We start from the raw sequence: 25,777 nt of genomic DNA, 5'->3' as shown, positions 1-25,777 counted from the left end.
ATGATTGTCATGTCTAACAGCCAATTGAAGAGGAAGTTCTGCCCTGAATGTGGGTGACACTGTTCAATAGACTGAGGGCCCAGAAGCAACAGAGGGCAGAAGGAGGCAGCCCAGTGAAGGCAAGTTTTATTCTTCCTCGGTGGAAGTGTATCTGGTCTGGCTTGGGGATATAGGATTTTCTCCCTTTCCCTCTTCTAACTGAAGTCTTACTTAAAATTTCTGGGGGAGTTTCTAGGCCTTTCTGTCTTAGAATGGGACTACATCCTTGACTGCTTCTTTCTGGGGCTCTAGTTCTTGGACTACTAAAGCAGCTGCTAGTTCATCTGAGACTGAGTATAGGTGGCCACTTGGGACTACACCACTTCTGAATATAAGTCAATTTAAATAATCATATGTATGTGTGTGTGTGTGTGTGTGTGTGTGTGTGTGTGAATTTTGTGACTCTAGAGAACCTTGACTAATATAATTATAAACTGTCTTTTTATATTTATTGAACCATTTGAGGTATTTTTCCTAGTGATATGTAGGAGCTCTTAATATATTAAGTTTGAATTATGCTGACTTCTTAAATGTATAAATTTTTATTACAAATAGTCAAACTTATTGTTTTCTTTGTGGCCATTATATCACACAGAGAAAATATATTTTTAACATTTCATATAATTCCTCCAAATTTTATGTAATATTTATAAGGTTTATTTTTTACATTTAAATATTTATTCATTATGGTAGGAAATATCATGTATCCAAATGACTTTATTTAATTTTTGACGAGAATTTTCCCACTGATTTGAATTAAATTGTTAGTTTTGCCTGTTTCTGGATTTCCAGTTAGTGTTATTATTTTGATATTCACTGGAATTTCATTATTTCCCAATTTTAATTATTATTCTATTATTACACTAATATTATCATGTTTTATGGCTTAAAGTAAATACTACTTCTTCTGTAATCTCAATTTTAAGTCATTTACTTTGTCTTAGCTTCTAGTAGTAATACCTACCTGGGATATTATTTTGGCCCCAAGAGAAAACTGGCATGGGGCTTTTCTCCTCGAGTGTTGCACAAACATATTAGGAACTGAATCAGAAATCTAAGCCAATGTCTGGTAATTGGCAGATTCTTGGAAGATCTTATAAATATCACATGGAATAGCAATACTGCCCTCATTCAGAGCTTCTTTTGTTTTCAAAAGAACCTAGAGATTTGAAAGTACTCTATTGGCTTGAGATTAAACATGTACATAGGACAGATGCAGAACAGCTTCTTGCAAACATGGACTAATGTTTTATCTACTTCTGTGCCACCTTTTTTTAAAATACATTTGTGAGTGGTGACTGTGGACACTAAATGTAAACACAGACCTGCCTGAGTTCTGATTTTTTGAAAAGAAGAAAAGTCACATGTTTAAGAAGATCTATATTAGTTTCCTATGCTGCTGCAACAAATTAGTACAAGTGACTTAAAACAGCACATATTTATTATTTTACAGTTGCAAAGCACTGAAAGGGTTTCACAGAGATAAAATCATGTTTCACAGGAAGAAAATCAAAGAGCAGAGCTGCATTTCTTTTAGGCATTTATGAAGACTCTGGGGTAGAATTGATATCCCAGGATACTTCTAGTTTCTTGGTGCCATGTGCAATCTTTGGCTCGTGGCACCATTCTTCTCCTTCAAAACCAGATGTGTAGAATCTTCATACTTATTGGCTCTCTGCCTCTCTGTTGTTCTCTCTCTCCCCCCTTACCCCACAATCTCACCTTTGCCTCTGTCTTCACATCACCTTATCCCCTTCTGATATTTTTATCACATTAGACTATAACTCCTGCAACTCTCTTAAGAGGAACCCTGCTAATCATCAGGCTCACCCAGATAATCCAGGATACTCTCTACATTGCAAGATCCTGAATCATTAATGGAAATTCCCCTTTATCCCATAAGGAAACATATTCCCAGATCCCTGAAATTCAGATGTGACCGTTCTGTGGCCTGGGGTATTATAAAGCCTGCCACAGGGATCAACAGGTCAATCAAGGTTTGTTACATGATTCAAAACATATGTCCAGTTTTGAGGTGATGTTCAATAATAAAGAACTTGTCTAGCATACTCAAGGCCTTAGGTTTCATCCCTAGCAACTTAATTCCCCTGGGAATACAGTTCCTATATGAGTGAGATAAAAAGTTAAAAAGAGGGACACTTTAGGAAATTCATATGCAGTAGATAAGACATATGCATATGTGTACACACACCTACACACACATACGGGCATTTTTTTTAACAACTAAAAAATTAAGTAGAATATTTGGAGGAGGAAACAATCACATTGAGACTGATTTCAGCCCTGGAAGATAAAAAGGGCAAAAATATAAGCCAGTGGAAATGCTGAAGGACAATGAAAAGACTAGAGGAAGGATCCAGGAAACCCATCATAAAAATGATAGGCATTCCATAAAGATAAAATGGAACAGATGGAAGAAAGGCAACAATTAAATAATAGAAGATAATTCATCTGTGATGAAAAAAGACCTGCATCCGCAGAGTGAGAGGGCTCGCTGAGTTCCAGGCTGTATTGATGAGAACAGACACACACTTGGCATATCCTGGAAACCTTCTGAAGGATAAGGACAAAGAGAAAAATAACACAAGCACAATGTGAAAACAAAGTGATTTGGGAGATTCTCCTGTGCAATATGGGAGGCCAGGACTAGTGAAGTAGTATCTAAAAACATATAAAACTCTGTAACCATAAAGGCCTATGTCTAGTCATGATAGTATTTGAGTGGCAAGGAGAAATATTTTAAAAATACATGGGAAATCACAGAATATATCACTCATGTGCCCATTCTGAGAAAAGTACTCAAGGAAAGACTCTACTACATAAAGAATTCATCTGGATTAGAAACTTTCAAGACACAGGGATAAGGAAAGCAAATGGGAGAGAAAAGAGCGTCTCATTATGTTGTCATTACATTATATGGTGTAATTTTCAAATATACATATACATATTCAAAATTGGTCTGCTGAATAATAAAAGATGGCTTGATAAATTATGGAATAAGAGCGAGGCATAATATTGATGAGTAAATCAGTACTGCACAAACCTATAAAATATAAGAGTTTGAAGATGAAGAGAGAATCTGTGCTTTTCATAGATATTATCCAGCAGAGATATTTCAAGGAGAGCAGAGAGGAGAACTTCAGTTGTTCAGAGTGTTCTCAGTTTGGGGCATTAGCTGAGATAGGGACAAGCGAGAGAATCTTAGAGAAAGTAAGAAAGAATATTCTGAAGCCAGGCGTGGTGATGCATGTTTGCAATTCTAGTACTTGGGAGGCTGAAACAGGAGGATCACAGGTTTGCAGCCAGCCTCAGCAACTTGTGAGGTCCCCCGCAAATTTTTGTAACCCTGTGACAAGATAAAGAATAAATTAGGGCTAGGTGTATAGCTCAGAGGTAGAATGCCCCTGGGTTCCATTCCCAGTACTGAAAAACAAAGGAAGAATATCCTGTTTTTAAATGGGCTGAATCTTAGGGATATTAACCTGTGGTCAGAGAAGAAAGTGATAATTAATGCAATAGAAAGTAGAGCTTGTGAATTTACAAGAAAGAATTTGAAGTCAATTACAGCTATATCAAACCAGCAAACATTTGGCCTGGTAGATGGGATTAGCTCACTCTTCCCAATCTCCTATACGTGGAGAATCCCATACCCCACACTTTTTTTTGTTTTTATACCTTATTTATATAATTCCTTTAATATCAGAAACTATGCTAATTATTCTTTTGTGTATATGTGTGATATTGGGATTATACTCAGGGACAGAGGGTTCAACTTACAAGCTATACCACCAGCATTTTCTTTTCTGAAACAGTCTCAATAAATTGCTGAGACTGGCCTCAAACCTGTAGCTCTCTTGTCTCATCCTCCCTGTACTGAAATTAGAGTTGTGTACCACTGCTCGCTCCCAGCTTATGCTAGCTATTCTTAAAGTGGTTCTTGCCTGGAATGTTCCTCCAATTTCAGTCTTTACACAATTAACTACACATTTGATTTTCCCTTCAAGTGGAAATAACCCAAAGCAAACAACCCAAATGCACGAAACTATGGCCTTTACACTTTCAATTTGGCATGTCCCTCAAACCTCATGTGTTTAGCAATGTAGCTAGATTTGGAGGTAGAGCATAGCTGGAGGCACAGCCTTGAGGGTTAGATCTGTTCTTGGCTGCTTGTCACCCTCTCTGCTTTGGGCTGTTCTGACAGAGAGAGGCTTTTGTCCACCATGTGCCATGCCACAGCAGTTTCTACCTTGGAGCCAACTGAACATAGACTAAACCTCTAAAACTGTGCACCAAATAAACCTTTGCCCCAGTAAGTTGTGCTTGTCAGGTGTTTTGTTCACAGTGACAGACAAACTGACTATATCTACAGTGTGAGACCAGGCAATGAATAATGGTGTCAGGCAATGAAGGAAGGGGTCCCTGTGCTTGCTCCAGCTTACATCTTTGAGAAACTTTTCAGGTCATGTGGCAGAAGAAGAAACCAGATAAGCCAGATGAAAGCCCCATTGAGAAGAGGAGTTAAGAATGCAGGGAAATCAGGAAAGCTAGGGTTTGTAGAACAGAGCAGAGAGAAAAGAGCTGCATAGAGAGAAATCTTTGAGATCTGTGGGAAGCCTCTCCCAAGCTGAGTACAGATAAATAGTGTCATGTGAAGAAACAACCTGAACCAGATAAAGAGCTAAATAAATAACTTTGCAGCAAGGATACCTGGTAGTCACACGGAGTTGGAAGCAATGCTAGTTCCCATTAGCAAAACTGGAAAGCCTCCTAATTCATAGTACATTAGGTAGACTACTCAGACCAGCCTTATATCTGTAGTAGGAAAAATAATCGTCCTTAGGGGTAAAATATTGATTTGATCCCATGTAATAAACCTTAAAAGCAAGATTTAAAATGATTACACTGTTTCTGTCTAACATAGCTATATCCCAAAACAACAACTCAACTTTATAGAGATGCAAACTATTCAGCACCATCAATAAAAGTTATAAAAGTCATGATGTCTGGCACCATGTACATGGAAAAAACAGGGATTTAGGACCCATACTGAGCAAAAAAATAATAATCAATAAAAATCAAGTCAAATTGAAATAGATGTGAAGATTAGCAGAAAGGAACATGTCATAGTTATTGAAACTTTGTTTTACATGTTTATAAGATATATGCATTGAAGATATAATGAGACCCAAAATGAAACTTTAAAGATAAAAATACACTGAGGTAAAGCCACTTCTAAATTGAGTTAAAGGAATTAGATATTGAAAAGCTGAGCACAAGAGTTGTATGCATACATTTTTGATACTCTGTATCCCAATATGATGTGAAGTTACAATGAAATCAATTAAAACAAGAAAAGATTAAAGAACCAGAATAGCAATGAAGACTGTTCAAATGAAATACAGAGATTAAAAAGAATAAAAATTAATGTAATGAATAAAGGACAAATCATGTGATATTGTGGTATATAATACATTGGTGTCTCCATCATAAGAATGAAAGAGATAATATAGTTGAAGAAAATTTTTCTAATATGCTGAAAATATTAACCCCACATTCTTTAGTAAACTCAAGAATGATGAAAAAACGATTTCTAGGAACACTGCAATCAAATTTCTCAAAGACTACGATAAAGAGAAAAATCTTTAAAATTGACAAAGAAGCAAGTCACATTAAATAAGAAGTACAAAGTTACAGCTGACAGCTTTTTTAAAAGAAAACAATGCAAACAAGAATAAAATAGAGTAATATCTTTAAAATAGTAAAGGAAAAATAACATCTATACTAAGTTAAAATGTCATTCAAAACCAAAGTGAAAAGCTAATTTTACATATACAAAACCCAAAAAATAATAATCTAAAGAATTTTTCACCAGCAGACTTTCAAGTAAAGTTATGCAGGTTAGAAAAAAAGGTATATATAAAAGGATAAAAACCAGTAGGAAGAGTAATTCCATGGGTTAATGTACATTCTTCTGTTATTTAAAACCATTTAAAAGATGACTTACTTTTATAGCAACAATAATGTATTGAAGGGTTTATAACATATATAAGTGAAATCTTTTACAATAAGAGCATATAGACTAGGAAGGAAAATAAAAGAATATTATTTTAAGGTTTCTATCCTATCCACAAATTGGTCTGCTGTCACTTACAAGTAATTATAAGAAGTTTCAGTTTTATGCTATAGAGTTCAAATAAAAAATGTAATCTTTTTAAGAGCCAACAAAGGAGATGAAATAGAATGGTGTATTTCTAAAGAGAAAGGAATGACAACGTACAGATGGAACAATTACCAGGACGTTGGACTTGAAGTGCATCTTGTGACATATGAATGATTAAAACACCATATAAAATTGTCAGGTAGATATAGAAACAACATTAGGTTGAAAAAGGTGAATTTTTAAGATGTAACTAAGGGTAAATGATACCACATGGATGGGATTTAATGCAATAGAAATAATCCTTACAAGGAGGGTAAGAGACACCATGGTGTGCATGCACAAAGGCTGTGTTAAGAGAAGATAGGAGAGTGAACACCTGTAAGCCAAAAAAAGGAAGTCTCAGGGGAAAACAACTCTGAAGTTACCTTCATCTTAAAAGCCTCCAAAAATTTGAGGAAATAATTTCTGTTATTTGGGTCACCCTGAATATGGTATACTTTTATGGAAGACCTAACAGATTAGTCCAGAGAGCAAGGTCTACTTACTTGATCTATAAAGATTTATCATAAATAAAGAATAATCAATACAGCATGCTATTGGTGTAAAGATAAACAAATTGGTCCACACGATGTAATGGAGATTATGGAAATAAACCCTGACATGGGCCATGATTTTTGACCAAAGTGCAAAAGCAGAGAAGTTGAGAAAGGCTGTGTTTGTCAACACAGAAGGCTGGAATAATTGGATAACCACACGCAAAAGCAAAACTAGCAAACAAAAAGAACTTAACCCCCGACTTTTGCTACATTTAGAAAGAAACTCAGAATGTACCAGACATAACTCTAAAACCTAAAAATATATAGCATCTTGGACATACTTATTTGTAATAACCTCAAAATAGATATAATGCAAATGTCCATTAACAGGAAAATGGATATAATGTAAGCTATAATACAAATAAGCATTAAAGTGATGAACTATTAATACATTAAAAAGTATAGATTAGTCTTAGAATATTGTTGGTGAGTGAAACAGAAAGAAGATCCAAAAGAGTACAGACTGTAGAGTTTCATTTTATGAAATTCTTTGAAAAGCAAACTATTGTAACAGAAAGCAGATCAATGAAAGCCTGTGTTGGGCATAGAGGGGAGGGATGAGAGCTGGGGATTAGAAAGCTTGTAGGAGTGAAAGATACATTCACTGTCTCTATTGTAGTGCATGTTGGCTTCACAGGTGTCTGCGTATCAAACCTGTCAAATTTACCAAACCCTGTACTTTCAATTTGTTAAGGTGATTATATGTCAATTGTTCTGCAATAAAAAATGAGGGTACATCAAGAGATACATCTTCTTTGTATATAATAGCTATTATTTATACAAGACTTTAATTATTACAATATTCACAATATTTTGTATTGATTCTAATGTCAAGAGAAAAATAATCAAATAATACAAGCTTAGGAGGTCCAGCCTGTCCTATGTGAGGATGGCAGAGATTTATGATGTAGAACACATTGAACCAGTATAAAATAGTCATGGGGACTAGCCGTCTCCCTGTTGTTAGGACACAAACTTTATTCACCTTTCTAAACCACTACATCAGCATTGTCTACAAGGCAAAGGGTAAGTAAAATAGCAAGAAAGGTGGGACAATATTAAATTCTTAAGAAGAATCTGTTCTTATCTAGCATGATAGCTCTTTAAAAATATGTTGAGGTAAAGTAAAAGTTCTAGCACTGAAGCTTTACTTTCCTTATGACAAGAAGAAAAGAACAATGAGGACAACTTTTAGTAGCCCAGAGAGAAACAATGCTATATGCACAGCTAAGATTCTACTTAACATAGTGCATAATAATTGCATACCAGCGTACATTAAACAAGAAAAATAAATAAAAAATCAGAGGCTAGGTTGTCTCCTTTTGAGCAATGCATTCAAAAGTAAATATAGTTTGCAAATTGGAAAAAATCTACATAATTACTTGCTCTTAAGTATTCAGCTTTGCTTGAATATAGTTCTGTAAATTTCCTTGTAACTGCTATGGACAACATAGAGGCTCTCATTTTAATGTGCCCGCAAAAGTAGAGGAGAGAATCAGAGCATCCTTGCTGAGTGCACTGTTACATAGCCTTCATTTTAGTCTAAGATTGCAATTTAAATGTGTGTGTGTGTGTGTGTATGAGGATGGTGTTCAAAGTAGAATTTTAAATTTTTACTTTAATTTTACTGTATTATTACAATATAGTACTCTTTTTCTGGTATCACTGTGACTTAGGTTATATATAAATATTCAGTATCATTCATTTTATACATAAATGTGCATTATTATTCGTTTAAAATATTTATTGAGCACCTAGCAAATGGCAGGTACTGTCTTGAATAACAAAGACAAAGTGGTAACAAAATAGAGGTTCAATCTATTAGAGCTTATCATCTATCATGAAATACAGAAAAACCAGGGCTGAGGATATAGCTCAGTGGTAGACTGTTAGCCTAACACATAGAGGTTCTGGGTTTCATCCCCAGAACTGCAAAGACAAACAAAAACTAAAGTTGGGCAGACATGTTGTCATATGCCTGTAATCCCAATACTTGGTAGGCTGAGATAGGAGGACAAGATTGGAGGTTAGCCTCAGTAAGTTAATGACACTCTGTTACAAAATAAAAAATAAGATAGGGCTGAGGGTGTAGCTCAGAGGTAGAATAACTCTGGGTTCAATCTCCAATACAAAAAAAAATAGACAAATAAAAACTCTGAAAGGCAGGTGGCACTGGGTCTTGAGATAGTAAATATACACAGGGTGAGGAAAGGTTTCCTCTTGGAAACTTTCTTCAAATACTACACGCTGTATAAGAGTAAGTTTTACCATAAAAAGAAAACGGAGATCATGTTGCAAAAGCAGTATGAGAATAAGTGGTACACATCTGAGAACCTGTAATAATCAAGGCATGGACCAAATGGAAACAGACAGGTTCCATTAAATACATGTTTCTTCTTCTTTTCAATAAATACTTTTAATTGTTTAGAATTTGTGGTCTACTCAATAACATAAATTGCCATAGTATATCATTAAAATTTTATAGATTTTATTGCACTACATTTTATAGAGACTTTGCTTTTAATATTCACTTTTACTCTATGGTTATAGAACTTTTAAAATGTGGGGTGTAGTAGAAGGCGAAGTTCTTAGGAATGCTCAAAGTTATAGAATGAACATGGCATATATTCTTTGGGAGCTTATTTTACTTTATTACAAGCAACTTAAATTATTTTGTATTAAAAATGTATCTGCGATGTAGAATGCAAAATGTGTGTGATCTTTAAAATAAAGCATGCTCATCCAGAGAGTTTATATGTATAGGGAGTGATCTCAAATGAGATTTCCATGTATTTTTATTCTCTTTCCCAATGATGGCTGTAAGTGGTACATTAGCGAGAGAATATTAGAATAAAAATTCATCATTTTAATTTGTTCATTATTAATTCTTTCTGTAGTTTACTCTGGCGATTCAGTTAATCCTCTTCTACATATGAAAATGTTCATATTTATATAATATTTCTATGATGCAACCTCAAATTTTCTTTTAAGTAATTATCAAACTCAAATTATTCACTCTTTTAAAATATATTGTATATGATAAATTATTTTGGATATATTTCCAGTATGGAATTTTAAGAACAAAGTAATTTTTCTTTAGAGAGTGCCTCAAGGAATTTAATGGAGACTTGCAGTCTGATCAACTTAAAGATCTTCATATCCTCCTAGGAGAATTAAAACATTGCCAAATATATTTAGTTTATATTCCTTCATTATCAAGTTTATCACTTTAATCTTGACAGAATAATACAATGTATATTCTAGTCTCATTCTTATTCCTTATGAATATAAATTATTAGAAAACTCATAAATACAAAAGTAACTAATTCGTTTTGCCTTTCTGCTTTTGAATGTTAAATATTGAACCCATTTGCTTCTGACCACCTGTGCAATATGACTGCTCTGATTCTTTTCAGTACCTATCTCTTGACCAGATATTTTGTCAGGTTGAGCCTTGCACTATGACTAGGCTTGATTCTTTAGTCAGGACAGCAAGTGTTCTAATTGTTACCCACATCACATGAATTTTGAGCTCATGTGGATTCTCACCACAGTGATCTCTGCAGTGTCATGCGATGTCACAGCTCTGGATTTTTCCTGCTATTTCATATCTGGGAAAATATTTTATGACCACTAAGATTTCTCTTGTTCCAGAGATGCAAGGTCATCAGACAACTGGGGATATGTAAATATTTCTGTAACTTGCTCCATTTTTCCAAGCATGTAGTTCTGTCGCTGAGATAGCTGAAAGTGGAGTGCATCTTCTAACTAGTAGTATACCCAAACATCTAATTTTGCCACTTTATGGACTCTATAATGAACCTCACACTATACAATTCCCAAATCAATTACATACTATTTGTAAGATGTTTTACCTAAATATATGATGTCTTTATCTAAAAAAAATATGAATGAGGTAAATTTGTTCTTAGTAAGTTTACTATAAAACCAAATGAATTAATAATGCAAAAAGGATTACCTATAACAAAGTAAATACTCAATGAATGTTTGTCATAATTATTTCACATATTATAAACAACTTTAGTTTTACATCTGCTTTCTCTAATCATGATTTTATATCTTACTTTTACACTATGGACTAAATCTTTCCCAAATTTGTCCTACATTAGACTTCCTTATTTAATTCTAGAGAACTACTTTCAGTTTTATTCTGTTGCTTTGTAAGTTACTAACAGGAATTAAGGAGAAAGGCACAATGTTATTAGGTATGAGACAGAAGCAGTATTTGGATACATACACTATATGCTAGGCACTGTTCTGAGAAACTGAAAACACAAAACACCCACCAGGGGGTGCTTGTCTTGTACAGATTGGTGAATTGTGTCCAGTTTAGGGAAGATTCTTCCGAGAACCAAGTTCAGCCAACACTAAAATAAACATGTTCTGTAATATAAAGTAGAATTTTGCTTTTGGTGCTACATGCATGGGTATAAAACTATTTGGAAGACTGACATCATATAATGAAGTTTTACTAGAGCTGTTAATGTTAAGACTCCATATAACTTAGAAATATTTACTCATCCTTTCTTTTTAGTGTTCTTTCTCCCCCTCCATTTTTCCCATACCTTATAAATATAACATCTCTGTGCACGCGTGCGCGCGCGCGCACACAAACACACACACACTCAGTCACACATACGCACACACTCTTCTTCTCATCTGTACTCATCCGGCCCAGGTAACCCTGCTTATTTATCTGCATGTTTTATTTTTATGTTGAAAGCTCTAATGCTTAGAATACTTTGCATTTTCTGCTTTTTCCTTCTTGAGTCACAAAATGTGTGGTGCCTTTTTCCAAGGAGAAGCAAAGAATATCATGCTGAATTTTGCAGATCTGACCTCAATACAATGCCTCTTTGTTCAGTCATTTCCATTTCCTAAATCAACTTTAGCAATTTCCCCTGATTATTTATAAGATACACTTCACTAATAAGATACATACACCTGTGGGATTTTGCCCAGATCTCACAGATAAAACAGTAGTTCTTAAAAAAATAGATTAGGAAGGAGTAATCACTTTGTCACTGATACATATTTATTAAAAGTAAGCACTTTATGAAATTTAGAACATTACAGTAGCCCCTTCTTTAAGGAATAAATCAAACAATTTTTTTAGAAATGTATGGATTTGAAATGCTTTTTAAATCTTATTTCATTAATGTGATTACCACTCAAAATTAAGTTACATACAGTATCTCAATTTGTTGCTCATGGGATATGATCACTCTTAGTTTAAAATTACATTATACTCAGGAAAGCTTCAAACTATCAGGTTAACTTGTTTGGCAGATTGTTAGATTAATTCTCTAATTCACTGTAATATCTATTACAATTTTCAAAAGAATTGACTGTAATGAATTAGAGAGCTAATCTCAACAATTTATCACTCAAATGAGGTCATCAGACTTAGCGGAATATCAAGACTACCAATGTATTACTAACATTTTCTTATTAAAATATATATTCATTTTTAAATTTGTTATTGGTGCATTGTAGTCATATATCTTAATGGGGTACAAGATGGAAGAGGCATACATGCACACATCATTTTAGCCCTTACCCAATTCCCACTCCATTCCTTCCCCTCCATCCTTCTCATGTTTCGCTTAGTGATTGACTTTGATATGTTTGTGAATGTGCATCATGTACATTAGGGAATTTCCTTCTTCCCCCTCCCATCCCCCTCAGGTTGCCTTATTTGCTCATCTATAGTTTCTCCTTCTTCCTTTTAAAATAAAATTCTATATTATGCTTTATCATATTTTGAAACAGATTTAGAAACATACTGAAGAACAGACATAAATTAGAAATTAATTATAATAAGCTTGCTTTAAATTATCTCTTTGAAGTTATTACAATCTTCACAAATAGTTAATAAAATAGTATGGTACATTGACAAATACAGACAATAGTACACTCAGCCTCTAAAATCTTGTATGTTAGAAAATCTAGAAACAATTAAGATAGATTATTTTCCCCTGTGGCTATAGTTCAGTGAAAACAACAATAGTAGTGAGTATTAATACATTTTAAATAACAATAGGAACATTTAACTGAAGTTTTTACTTTAAATTCTTAAATAATATTGGATCATTTACGTGTTTACTTGATCAGAATTTATTTGTGAATTTGAAAGATTTATAGGCAAACCTAGATGACTAAATTATAAAACCCTGTGTTACCAAGACATTCAATGAAATGAAAACGGCATTCTGGGCTTGGTGGTACATGCCTGTAATCTCAGTCCTTGAGAGAATGAAACCTGTAGATCACAGGTTTGAGGCCAGCCTCAGCAATTTAGAGCCTCAGCAACTCACTGAGACTCTGTTTCAAAATTTAAAAAAATATAAATAAATATAAAGCGTTTGGTTGTAGCTCAGAGGTAAAATGATCTTGAGTTCTATTCCTAGTATCAAAAGAAAATAAAAAAGAGAAATATAGAGAGGAAAAGAACAATAAAAAAGGACTAATTTTGTTTTAATAAAAATATTTCAAATCCCATGTTCTAGACATCAGACTTGGTTTATGAGAAAAGTGAGTTTACTGTGTTAATTGTTACCAGATTATACATCATTTTCTGAATTTTTTCTTTATTTGGTACCCCAGTGTTTTCTCAAGTCTGCAGATTACCTGACACTTTTCTGATGAAATACCTACCCTAAATCCTGTTGCATATAAACTTTTGTTCCTGCAGGGACCACTCTTTTTTATTCTCCCAACTCCCTACAGCTACTCATTCCTCGGGTCTGCCTGTGAATATCAGCCCCAGGCCAGGCACTGTTAGCCTCTGAAAAATGACCTTGAAGCTACTAGTCTAAATAAAATTTAGATGTTGTGTTTCTATGTGCAATATTCTTTCTGGCAATCAGAATATTATATTACATACATAAAATTCTAATCTACACAATTTTATAATCTGAATATATTATTTTTTGTTTTGTTTTTATTTGTTTCTTTTATTTCCAGATGGCACCCTTCAGTATACTTTATTTCTTCACGTTTTGTGGTTGTCACTGACAATCTCATATTTACTGAGACTTCACCTATGGAGATTCTCTGAAGACTGGCTGGAAAATGTATCCTTGCCTCAATACATGAGTCTCTGTATTTTGCTTTTTCCTTGTAAGTCATCCAAGTCAGAATTAATTATTGACCCAAGGTCTTTTAAAACCCTACATAATTTCAGTAAAGTTTAAATATCAGAGAATATATAAATACATTTATCTTCTGCTACAGAAAGCCAAATTTCAAATAGAAAATTATCTGTGTTTTCCCCTTTGGCAGTAACTTTTCCCTAGGTCAACGATTTAGTAATCCTGTGTTTACTCCAGTGAAACTTTTTGCATGGATTTCCAGTGATCCTTCCAAATTTTCATGAACCCTGGGCTTTCACATAACTGTTAAAGTAAAATTTTATGTTATCAGGGATAAACATGTATTCTTTGATATCTTCAGCACTAAGTTACTGAGGTCAAGTTTTATTTTTGGTCTCTATAGGATGCCTTTGGTTTTTGGCAGCTAGTTATGGATTTATACTTTAAAAAATCCAATATATTTGGGTGTTTAGTAGCTCAGTGTAGCTAAACTCAATAAAACTAGAAATGTTATTGTGGATATAAGTCTATATACTCCAACTCACATATAAAAGGACTATCCACATCACTTATTTTCCTGTAAGAAACTTTAAAATAACTATGAAATTTTCTATCTAGATTGATGACAGTTTCCATCCCGGCCAAAAGTCAGTGGGGAAGGAGCAGAGAGGTCATTTCTTCACATCCTTGCCAGAATTTGTTGTTGTTTGTGTTTTAAATGATTGCCATTTGATTTGGAATTATATGAAATTTCAGGGCAGTTTTGATTTTCATCTCTCTGATTGCTAATGATGTTGATCAAGAACCTCAACCAAGAGCCAAGAGGATGGGATAAGATTTTTACCAACTACTCCTCCAATAGAGGACTAATGTCTAGATTATACAGAGAACTCAAGAAACTCAGCATGAAGAAAACAAATAACACAATAAAAAAAAATGGACTAGTATCCCAGCTTGGTGGCGCACGCTTGTAATCCCCGCGCTTGGGAGGCGGAGACAGGAGGATCACACAGGTTTGAAGCCAGCCGCGCTGGCTTAAGAGACCCTGTTTCCAAATAAAAAATAAAAATAAAAAATAGGTCTGGGAATGTAGCCCAGAGGTAGAAGGGTTTCCAGGAACTCCAGTACCACACACACACACAAAAGGATTAGTGAACTAGACACTTCACGAAGGAAGAAATTCAAATGGCCAGTAAATGCATGAAACAATGTTTTACTTAAAGATTTTTTAGTAGGGATTTATCTTGATAAGATTTAGTGTGAGGGCCAAATATATATAGCTCTTTGGTTTTCTTATGGGGTAGACCAATACTATCCTTGAAAATATGACCCATTGATTAACATTTTTTTTTTTATTTCATAAAAGCGGGCATGGTGGCGCACGCTTGTAATCCCCGCGCTGTAAAGGGTCCACTACCCTCAGCATTGTGTCTTCCTTCCTCGATTCTCAGAAATACCTAGAAAGGAATTCTTTCTTCTACATTTTAGGACCTTCCTAATGTGTGTTTTTTAATTTTCTGATATTTTTAGTTGTAAGAGGGAGAATATGAGACAAATACGGATATTCCATTTTGGTGGGGTCTTTTGCTTTTATTGTTTAAATATCAGAATATGTGAGTATATCCCATTATAACCTTTTCCCCCTAAAAGTTGCTTATGAAAAAAATTATCCTTAAAATGCATTAGCATGCTGGGCATGGTGGCACACGCTTGTAATCCCCGTGCTTGGGAGGCTGAGACAGGAGGATCGCACAGGTTTGAAGTCAGCCTCAGCTACTTAATGAGGCTTTCAGCAACTTAGTGAGACCCTGTTTCCAAATAAAATATAAAAAAGGTCTAGGAGTATAGCCCGGAGGTAGAAAGCTTCTGGGTTCCACCCCCAGTACCACCAAAAAAAAAAAAAAAAATGCATTAGCACATTAAAAAAAAAGTTATGTAGAAGATAAATCTTGAATTACATTCCAGAAACTAAGAGTAGAATACCAGAATCATCTGTAGACATTTTTAAAGCACACTGCTTATCTACAAAGAGATATGAATCAGATATTATTGGCATTTTTTTGGTGGTACTGGGCTTCTTGGAAACCCCTTCTACCTCCGAGTTACACTCCCAGACCTATTTTATATTTTTGTTTGGAAAAAGGGTCTCTTAAGCCAGCAAGGCTGGCTTCAATCCTGCATGATCCTCCTGTCTCCACCTCCCAAATGCAGGGATTACAAGCGTGTGCCAAAACGACCTGAGTAATATTATTGTCATTTTAAGAATACAATGATGGTATCATAGGTTATATAGATATAAAATTAAACATTTTAATTCACTGTTCTGGCAATGAGATAGGTACTTTAAAACAAAAGACCTGCAACATCTTATAGTGTTATATAAAGAACATTTGGATGAAATTTGAATGCTGTAATTAGAAATTCAAGCAAAGTTCCATTTTGGTATCTTTTCCTAAAGTTTCAACATGTATTTCTGAAGGATTTGTATTCATACGTTTTTACTGTAGCACCAGGATGACAGAGAATCTTCACTGGGTCTTCCAAGTTGGACAGCTAACCTGAAGATACTGAAGATATATCTGTACCGAGCAAAATATAATGAAACAGTGTCCTTTCACCCTCTTCCACTCCTCTAGTCTCAGATTTCCTTAAGCCTTATATCTTCATCTCAAAAGGTGAGTTACAGTTTATTACAGGAAATTGCTATTTTATTGCAAATTTTTGCACTCAGTTTTCCAAGTAAATTTGCTTATTGCTATGTGTCACTGGCTTTCCCTGTCATAAACAGATTGTTTATGCTGCAACATGCAAACTGTACATTTTACTGCATACAACATGAATTTAACAACCATATTAATTGTTTGATGATCAGGAAGCAAGCTTTTAAGCATTTTGTGTCCAAACATGATAGTCTGTTACTAGTCAGTGTTCCATTACATTTAGTGATGATTTAGGAAATTGGTTGAAGATTTGGGATGAGATGTAATTCATTAAATTTTTCCCACTTAAAATAATAGGGGAAATTCTCCCCTACACGTCTGGTAAATATTTTGTACAGATGTTGAGTATTTAGAACTAAATTGATTACATTAAGTGAGAGATGCTTGGATTCTGAAACAGTGTCTTACAAAAAAAGGCACTTGATAAGATATTCCAAACTTTTAAGTATACAGCTGAGCTTACAAGTAAATATGGTTTTAATATCTAATGGGAAAGTTTTATGCTGGGTTTTAAGATAAAGTTGAAGTTTTAATGTCTTCGAGAGGGTTTTTTCTTTTGTTTGGCTGTATTCTTGATTCTTATAGCTAAGTTTGATTTTGGCTCAACATGGCAGAGAATGCTTGTGGGTCTATCCTATATACTTTTGCCATCAATCTTAATTATTAAGTCCTAATTTTGTTTAGTTGGCAATATGCTCAGCTAAAGACAAACTTCCCAGTTCTCCTCCCAGAGAGAAATAATGTTGGAAATATAAATTCTGGCCAGTGGTTCAAATTGAAGTTATTGAGTGGGTTTGCTGTTAAATTTCTTCATAGAAGTCCGATTTAGGAGCATATTTCCCCTCTTTCTTCCATAAACAGGGAACATATGGGTGTATCAGTCACTTGTAATTAGGTAGCCTTAATTATGAGCACCTTGTCTTAAAGCTGACAAGTGTAAATATAGGAGGAAATTGGGTTCATGATGAATATGGAACCATCAGGTCTGTCTTGGACTAATTACTAATCTATTTTTGTGTGTGCTACTGCTATTTTGGGTTTTTCTGTTATTTATCACTGAAGCTGGTCTTCATTAATATAAATTTGAGATCCCTGAATAAGCCCAGAGTTCTCAATCTTAGATCAAGGCATGCCTAGAATAAAGTGATCCCCTTTCAGCATAAAAGAATAGGGCCAAATATATTTTACCACAAAGTAAGGAATAAAGAAAAACCCATTTCAGAAAATAGAATTATTAAGTCACATGTTGAATGAAAATTTCCAGTAGAATATTTGCAAGTGTTAGCTAATAAGTATCATATTATACATTAAATAGTACTTGCTAATAATAATCTAAGATTTTTAGACAATTTTAGATATAGTAAATTATTTTGTTATAGGTAGTTTTGCTTATCTATCAAATTTCTTAGTGGAATGAGAGAAAACAAGTGCTTCAAAGTTTTCATTTAAGTGATAAAGTGGATAATCCTTTCTGGTTTTCCTGCAAATGAGCAAAGCTGTAAAATTTTCACATCTTTGCTTTTCTAATACAGTTTAGAAACACTGCCCTCACATTATTCTATGCACTTAGAATTTAATATCATGGGATAAAAAGTGAGATGAAGTTGTGAAAATTTTTTAAAAGTACATCACATATGAACTCAAACCATACTAATACATAGGAGATCGTTATAATATTCTTACTCAGATTTTCCTAGACATTGTCATATTTGTACAGTCTGACTCTTCAGTCACCCAACAATGCCTACCTAAATTGATTTTAGTAATCCTTACAAACACATATCCAAATACAGTCAATTTTCATGAGTCCCTCTCCCCTGAACCCTTATGCTAGTCCTGCCCAGGGAAATAATCACTCTCTGTTTACTATAAAGATTAAAAATGACAAATGGATCCATCCATCTACAGTGAGAGAAAGTTGCACTATGTTGCCTGAAGCACTGAGTAGAATAGTCACTCTTCCACCAATACATGCATTTTGGAAGGCACTAACAGTAGTCCTGGTCCTGATGATGGTAGCTTGGACCATAATGGATTCCGAGAAGATGAGATAACTGGGTAGATCTATGCCCTTGAGTCTTACAAATTCCTTTGTAGGATATGCACACTCAGGGATAAAATTACTTGATTTAGTTTTAGCAGCAGCAATCAGTTCACTCTCCATTTTACTTAAACATTTAATTTATATTTAGTATAGTAATTGAGACCTTTAAAAAGTACACCATATATTGAGCTAAGCGAATCATAAAGCATTTACATTGCTAGAGAGCCTAAGTATTTCATAACTTCCATAAGGCTGCTAAAAAGTGTGGGTTTTTTGTGGTAGAGATATAATATAGGGTTTCTGCATGCTAAGCATGTGCTCTAATATGACTTATATGTCCTAGGAAAAAATGTCTTTTTAAGGCTGATGTATCTAGGGCTCAAATATAAGGAGGTGGGATTCTCAAGATTTTGCAATGCATGCTTGCAATTAGGTACAAGTGCTTTTTCTAATTTTAAGCCCCAGGTGCTTTGTTTGGTTCTTCCTTATCCTAATACTGAGTTCATATCAGACATGTTTATTTAAACAAAAAGCATACTAAACCAGGTTAAAACAGCAATTAATAATGGAAAATAAATGCAATTATTATTTTAAGTTATTTATACATTATCTCTCTACCAAGCTGAGGGACAAAATAAAATAGATTTTTCAAAATAACTTTCCTGGAGACAGTAAACTTGAAAGACAAAGCCTATTTGGATTATTTTTATGTCTGTTTAAATTTATAATTAGTAAAATTTTAAGTTAGCGAAAGCAAGTCTAGCATTGAATGTGAGAGAAATAGATTTGTGTCAGGAGGCACTTGCTCTCTGTCTTCAGGGACCCTGTGGTCATATGCTTTGCTCCAGTAGCTAGACAAGAACGATAGTGAACTACAAGTCATGTCTAGTCTAATGACATCCAACTTTGAAGTTTTAAATTCTGTCTAGAAAAACCACATAGTTCTAGTAATATAGTATTTTTTCTTTTATAACCACCCTTTAAAAATTTCTATCTATATGATTTAGTATTAAATGTTTGTGCCTTTTCTTAATTTAGCTCTTTCTTCCTACGTAAGATCGACAGCAACAAAACAAGAAGAACAAAAACAATAAAACTTTCACCTTGCACAATGGAACCCCAAAGAGTTCTGATTTGTAGCTTCTTTCCTGAAAGACGAAGATTTGAAGTCATTATTGACAATTTAATGTGGTTTTCTCAGCCATAGCTAACCAAACACTCACCAAGGTCTTGAAGGAAAGAGACAAATCTCCTGTAGTATGGTGAGTGTGACAACAGATAAGTCCAGAGGCTGGTGCTAATGAGGTACAACTGAGAGTGCCATTAGACACTGGGATTGCGGGAGACAAAGTCAGGAGCTTACTGAAAAAAAAATTTGGAAAAACAAATTGAGATCAAAGGAGAAAAATTGAGATGGTACTCTAAATAATCTTTATTTAATCCATTTTATTTCTGAGAAGTGGTTCAGTGCATGCACCTTTAACGTCTTTCATTTCATTTTCTTTTCTACAATAAGTATTTTTTATCCAAGTAATTTGTCTAGAACAATACTAGATGCAATACCTAACCTAATTTTTATAACTACATAATTCCATTACTTATTGAAATGTGCTTTCCTTTGATATAGACATCACATTCCCCATACAAAGGCCATAGATTCTGTGTATTTTTTTAGGGTTTTAAGTGAATTGATGATTAAAACATAAAAATAATCATAAACAACTTTATGTGCAGAAGATTCAATTGTTTTGTGTCAAGATCTGTCACAGTGAATAAAAAGGCCATGTCACAAGGAATTAGAAGCCCATGAAAGGAAAGAAAATGTCCATTCCTTCTGTGGGTTGTTTTACTTAGTGAAGGAATTATGTATCAAAAAAATTGGGATGAAGAAGAAAACATGCCATGTGCTATGTGCATGAATGTTTTGCAGCATAATATAATGAGTTATTATAATGGTGTATATTATGTTCTACCTTTTGGTGCATATTTTATTTGTGCATATAATGCACCCATTAAAAAAGTGACCAAAAACTTTATAACTGCTAGACAAGAGCACAGGACCAACTTCAGGGACTGTGTTAGCTTTCTATCACCATAATGAAATACTGTAATTATTCACTTACAATGAGAAAAAGGTTTATTTTGAATCACACTTTGGGAGGTTCCAGGCTGTAATGCATTGGAGAGAGAGAGAGAGACGAGAGAGAGAGAGAGAGAGAGAGAGAGAGAGAGAGAGAGAGAGAGAGAGAGAGAGAGAGAGAGAGAGAGAGAGAATCCATAGTTCCAGCCGGGCGTCGTGGCACATGCTTATAATCTTATAATCCCCGCTCTTGGGAGGTTGGAGACAGGAGGATCACACAGGTTTGAAGCCAGCTGTGCTGGCTTCAGAGACCCTGTTTCCAAAAATAAAATAGGTCTGGGTGTATAGGTGTATAGCCTGGAGGCAGAAGGGCTTCCAGGAACCCCAGTACCACCAAAAAAGAAAAAAAAAAAGAAAGAAAGAATCCACAGTTCCATTGAGGCCATGACCTAAGGACCTTCTGTAATGATGACTTCCCACAGTTTCTACCACATCCTGGGGTCTAATTATTTATCACATGAGCCTTTGGAGGACATTCAATACCCAAACTATATCTGGGTCCAAGAATAATTGTCAGGATTATAAACCCAAAAGGAAATTAAGAGTAGTTGAGTAACTTGGCCTGTCTCTGCACATTACATAGCTGGCTACAGTAGTGTTTCTTCTCAGGCATAATTAACATGAGAAATATAAACATAACACTTGTGTTTACCACTTCACCCAATGAATAAATAAATTTCTTTCCCTCACTCTATTGGCTCCTCAAAGGCATGGACACAGAATTCCTTAGCTCTGCATTATGGAAGAATAGAGAAAATAGAAAAGCAAGGGGGAGTTGAGGGAGATCCTCCACTCTCTCTGAGTATTAAGAATACCTTTTCCATTTCACTAAGTCAGAGTACTTATCCTAATTTTCGCAGAGCATCACTGTGATCACTTATGAGTGTTGGTGCTTACATTTCAGACCACTGGAAAGAAAAATAATAAATCCATCATTTGTCAAGTGGTACTTTGAGTTCTTGTTTCTTCTCCCAGTTCTCCTGAGTGGTCCTATGATGACTGTGCATGTATTCTCTGTAGAAATTAGCCCTATCATAGAAGAATAAGGGTAAAGGGTGCTTACCCTATCTTATTCAGAATTAGAACTAGAACTGTCATTGTTCATGTATATATGTAACTGAATTGTAGTTCTGTATCCTTTGGGGCTGTACTAGGCAAGACACAGCTTCAATAGGATTATATTTGTCAGAGAGAGTCTGTTCCGGGGCTTTGAACCAAATATTAAACTTGGATTGAAATCTCTTTCTGGAGGTAAGCCAAAAGCACTGTTTTACTAATATTGCTGGTCAATTGGAGCAGTGGTGCAAAGGATCAGGACCCAACTTAATCTCCAAATATAATTAATTGTGAACGATACCACAAAAGCCAATGTATAGTAGGAAATTCACAGTTGCAAATTTTCTCTCTTTTCTGTCTGGGAAATACTGGCAGAGAATATAATATAGAGACTTTATGTGTTTATTAAATTGAAAAAGACTGTAAAAAATACTTTGGAATAAATTTTACTTTCTCTCAACCTTCAAAAGAGCATAGTTTCTTTGTAAATTAGATTTCAAAATCTGGAAAGGAAGTCATTGGATGCCTGGTCATACCTAAAGTATTTACATTGAATAGACTTTGTAAATACTGAACCAGGTTTTATGATTCAAGACCGTTATGGCTTCTATAGGAGAGTACAACCCAGGCTCCAGAGAGAAAAACTGACTTGTAGTTCAACCATATTGCACAAATAGATTAATTTCATATTGAGGTGTAAGGGATATAAAGGATGTGTGTGTGTGTGTGTGTGTGTGTGTGTGTGTGTGTGTGTGTGTGTGAGAGAGAGAGAGAGAGAGAGAGAGAGAGAGAGAGAGAGTGTGTGTGTATCTATAAAGAAGGTTGTAATGATACTTTTTAAGTAATCTAGGAAGTATAAAAACTGGCAAGGCATCTGAGAAAGGGGAATTTAAAATTCTAATCTTTTTAGATGTGACTGTTTTCACTGAAAGTATATTTATGTTTTATTGTAAAATAAAATGATGACCTAAAGAAGAACATTAAGGTAATGAAAAATTGCTAGAAGAAAATATATAGTAAATTTTTATGACTTTGTATTTGAAAATGGAATCTGAGATGGTACACAAAAATATAAGCAATGAAAGACAAAGTTTGACTTTGTCAGAATTAAAATTTTTTTTCACATTCCAGAACAATAGAACATAACAATTGGTGACAAGAAAGATAGAAGATAAGATTGAAAAGAAAACTCATATGTGAACTAACAAGATAATAACAAACACAAACTACATAGATGAATTCTAGGTTTGTATTATTAATATAATATAGTGGTATATTTTACAGGCTAGTTTCCAAAGCCAGCTTGTGGGTGAGTGTGGTGTATGGTCAAGTTTACCTGTTAAGATCCCCTATGTTGCTGTGAAAATCCAGTACACCTGGTATACATGACTATGCATTATGTTGAATAAAAATGCATTTCTGTAAACAATGGTATTACCTACACTTAGGCAAAATAATCACAATACAAAATATTTGTGGAAATAAGAGTATAAAGTAGGGATTCTCAAACTTTAGTTGAGAACTAGAAGGTCTTGTAAAATACAGATTTTTGATGCAGTAGGGGTGGGTTATAAAGTCTGCCAAGTGCTGTATACATATATGTCATTATCATTATTAACTACATTATGATGTCAGACTGTAATGCACCAATAAAAGTATAAAAGAAAAAAATTGAACTCATGGTTCTGACAAATTTCTAGACAATGTTGATGCTGATGGTCCAGAGACCACACTTTTTTTTTAACATGGACCTGGCAAACAGAACTTTAAGTTACTTGAGGATCCAAACTTGTCATGGACCATCCACCATCTTATCGCTCTTTTCTACCTCGTGGACAGTTCCTGTATTATCCTTGATAAAATTCATATTTTCCCTGCTTTCAACTCAGAGCTTTTGGTGATATTAATCTTATTCCAATCCTCAAAGTTTGAGATCAGTATAAGCCAATCAGTGTCATATTATACTTCTTCAATGGTGACTTGTTTAGAGAAGCATAAAGAATAGCCTGCAACTAATTAGCACACACAATTCCACATGGCAGTAATTGTCCTAGACTTGTCCAATTGCAATGAGAGCCAGGATTTAATTTGATGAATATTTGGAGAGAAATATGGTCTCCCTTTGTGTATGAATAAGGGACCACATAGTTATGCTTGCTCCTGATATCATTTTGAATCAAGGAGAGAAGCTAACATGAAAACAAAGCCAACAGAGGGAGGAAACCAAAACACAGAATCACCAGGAATCCAAGAGGCTGCAAAAATTGTTTCATAAAGCAAAAATAATTATCATAGATTATTCTTTTCTGCAGTACTGGGGATGGAACCCAGGGGAATTATACTTCCAAGCTATACCCCCAGCCTTTATTTTGAAACAGGGTCTCACTGAGTTGCAAAGGGCCTCAGTAGGCTGTCCTCAAACCACAATCCTCCTGTCTCAGCCTCCTAAATTCTGGGATTATAAGTGTGCATCACCACACCGTGCTTAACATAAATTCTTCTTCTCCTTCTTCTCCTTCTCCTTCTTCCTTCTCCTCCTCCTCCTCCTCCTCCTCCTCCTTCTTCTTCTTTTTCTTCTTCATCTTCTTCTCCTTCTCCTTCTCCTTCTCCTTCTCCTTCTCCTTCTCCTTCTCCTTCTCCTTCTCCTTCTCCTTCTCCTTCTCCTTCTCCTTCTCCTTCTCCTTCTCCTTCTCCTTCTTCTTCTTCTTCTTCTTCTTCTTCTTCTTCTTCTTCTTCAAACTGGGATGGAACCCTTCTACCTCCGGACTACACTCCCAGTCTCTCTCTCTCTCTCTCTCTCTCTCTCTCTCTCTCTCTCTCTCTCTCTCTCTCTCTCTGGTATTGGGGTTCCTGGAAGCCCTTCTACCTCTGGGCTACACTCCCAGACCTGTTTTATACTTTTTTATTTTGGAAACAGGGTCTCTTAAGCCAGCATCAGCTGGCTTCGAACCTGTGCTATCCTCCTGTCTCTGCCTGTAGGTTTTTAAGTATTAAAATATTTCAAAGCACCAGTATCCCAGTAAACAGATTAAATTCAGTTTAGTATTTTGTGACATTTGCTGGAGAAAATGTTCATAATCATAAACATAGTGAATAAATTGAGACCTTTATGTGTTTATTCCTAGCCTAATGCCTTGTATCTCCCCAGATGCAACCACTGTTTTGAATGTGGCATTAACTCTTATTGATTTTTATAGAAATAATAACCTTATTTACAAATTAATAATGTCATATTATTTTGGTAAGTTGTTTATTTTGGAAACAAAATGACATACTTTGTGTATATACATCTACATATATCTGAATATATATTTACTAATGTATTTTGCTATTACCCTCTGTTAGTTTGACGTATATAACTCTAGCATATTTACTGGTTAGGCTAAAGTACTTCACTGTAAAACTTCTGTAGCTCTTTTGCTCATTAAGACCTTGAAGGATATGAGGTTTGCTTTCAAATATTTACTAAGAAGAAACAAGTTTACAATGACCCCTCCAAATGCACAATTCTCTCCCAAGGGTAAAGTTTTCTCACCAATGTGCTATGACTTAGTTATAGCCTGATGTATTATTTCCTCAGCCCTGGGTCAGGTTGTATTGCAGTGCCATTTATTGATAATGCCATTCTGAATATGTGTCATAACATGAAAAATGTTTATAAGCTGTTTTGGAATTTATATCTAGATGTCTTTTGGTGGAGGAACAAATTCAGATATCATCCACCTTATTAGACTTGGCTGCAAAAGTTCTTAACATTGTGTCTAACTCATTCCTGGAGATCAGGCTCTACTACAAATGAAGGTTCCAGCAACATACTCTTTTAGTTGGAACCAGGGGATTATTGAAACCACTGCCAAGAACTGACTGGTCCAGAGCTTCGAGATGC

Source organism: Muscardinus avellanarius (assembly GCF_963383645.1).
Source record: "Muscardinus avellanarius genome assembly, chromosome: 14".
In the NCBI taxonomy this organism is placed as follows: domain Eukaryota; kingdom Metazoa; phylum Chordata; class Mammalia; order Rodentia; family Gliridae; genus Muscardinus; species Muscardinus avellanarius.
This window is presented reverse-complemented; position numbering follows the sequence as displayed.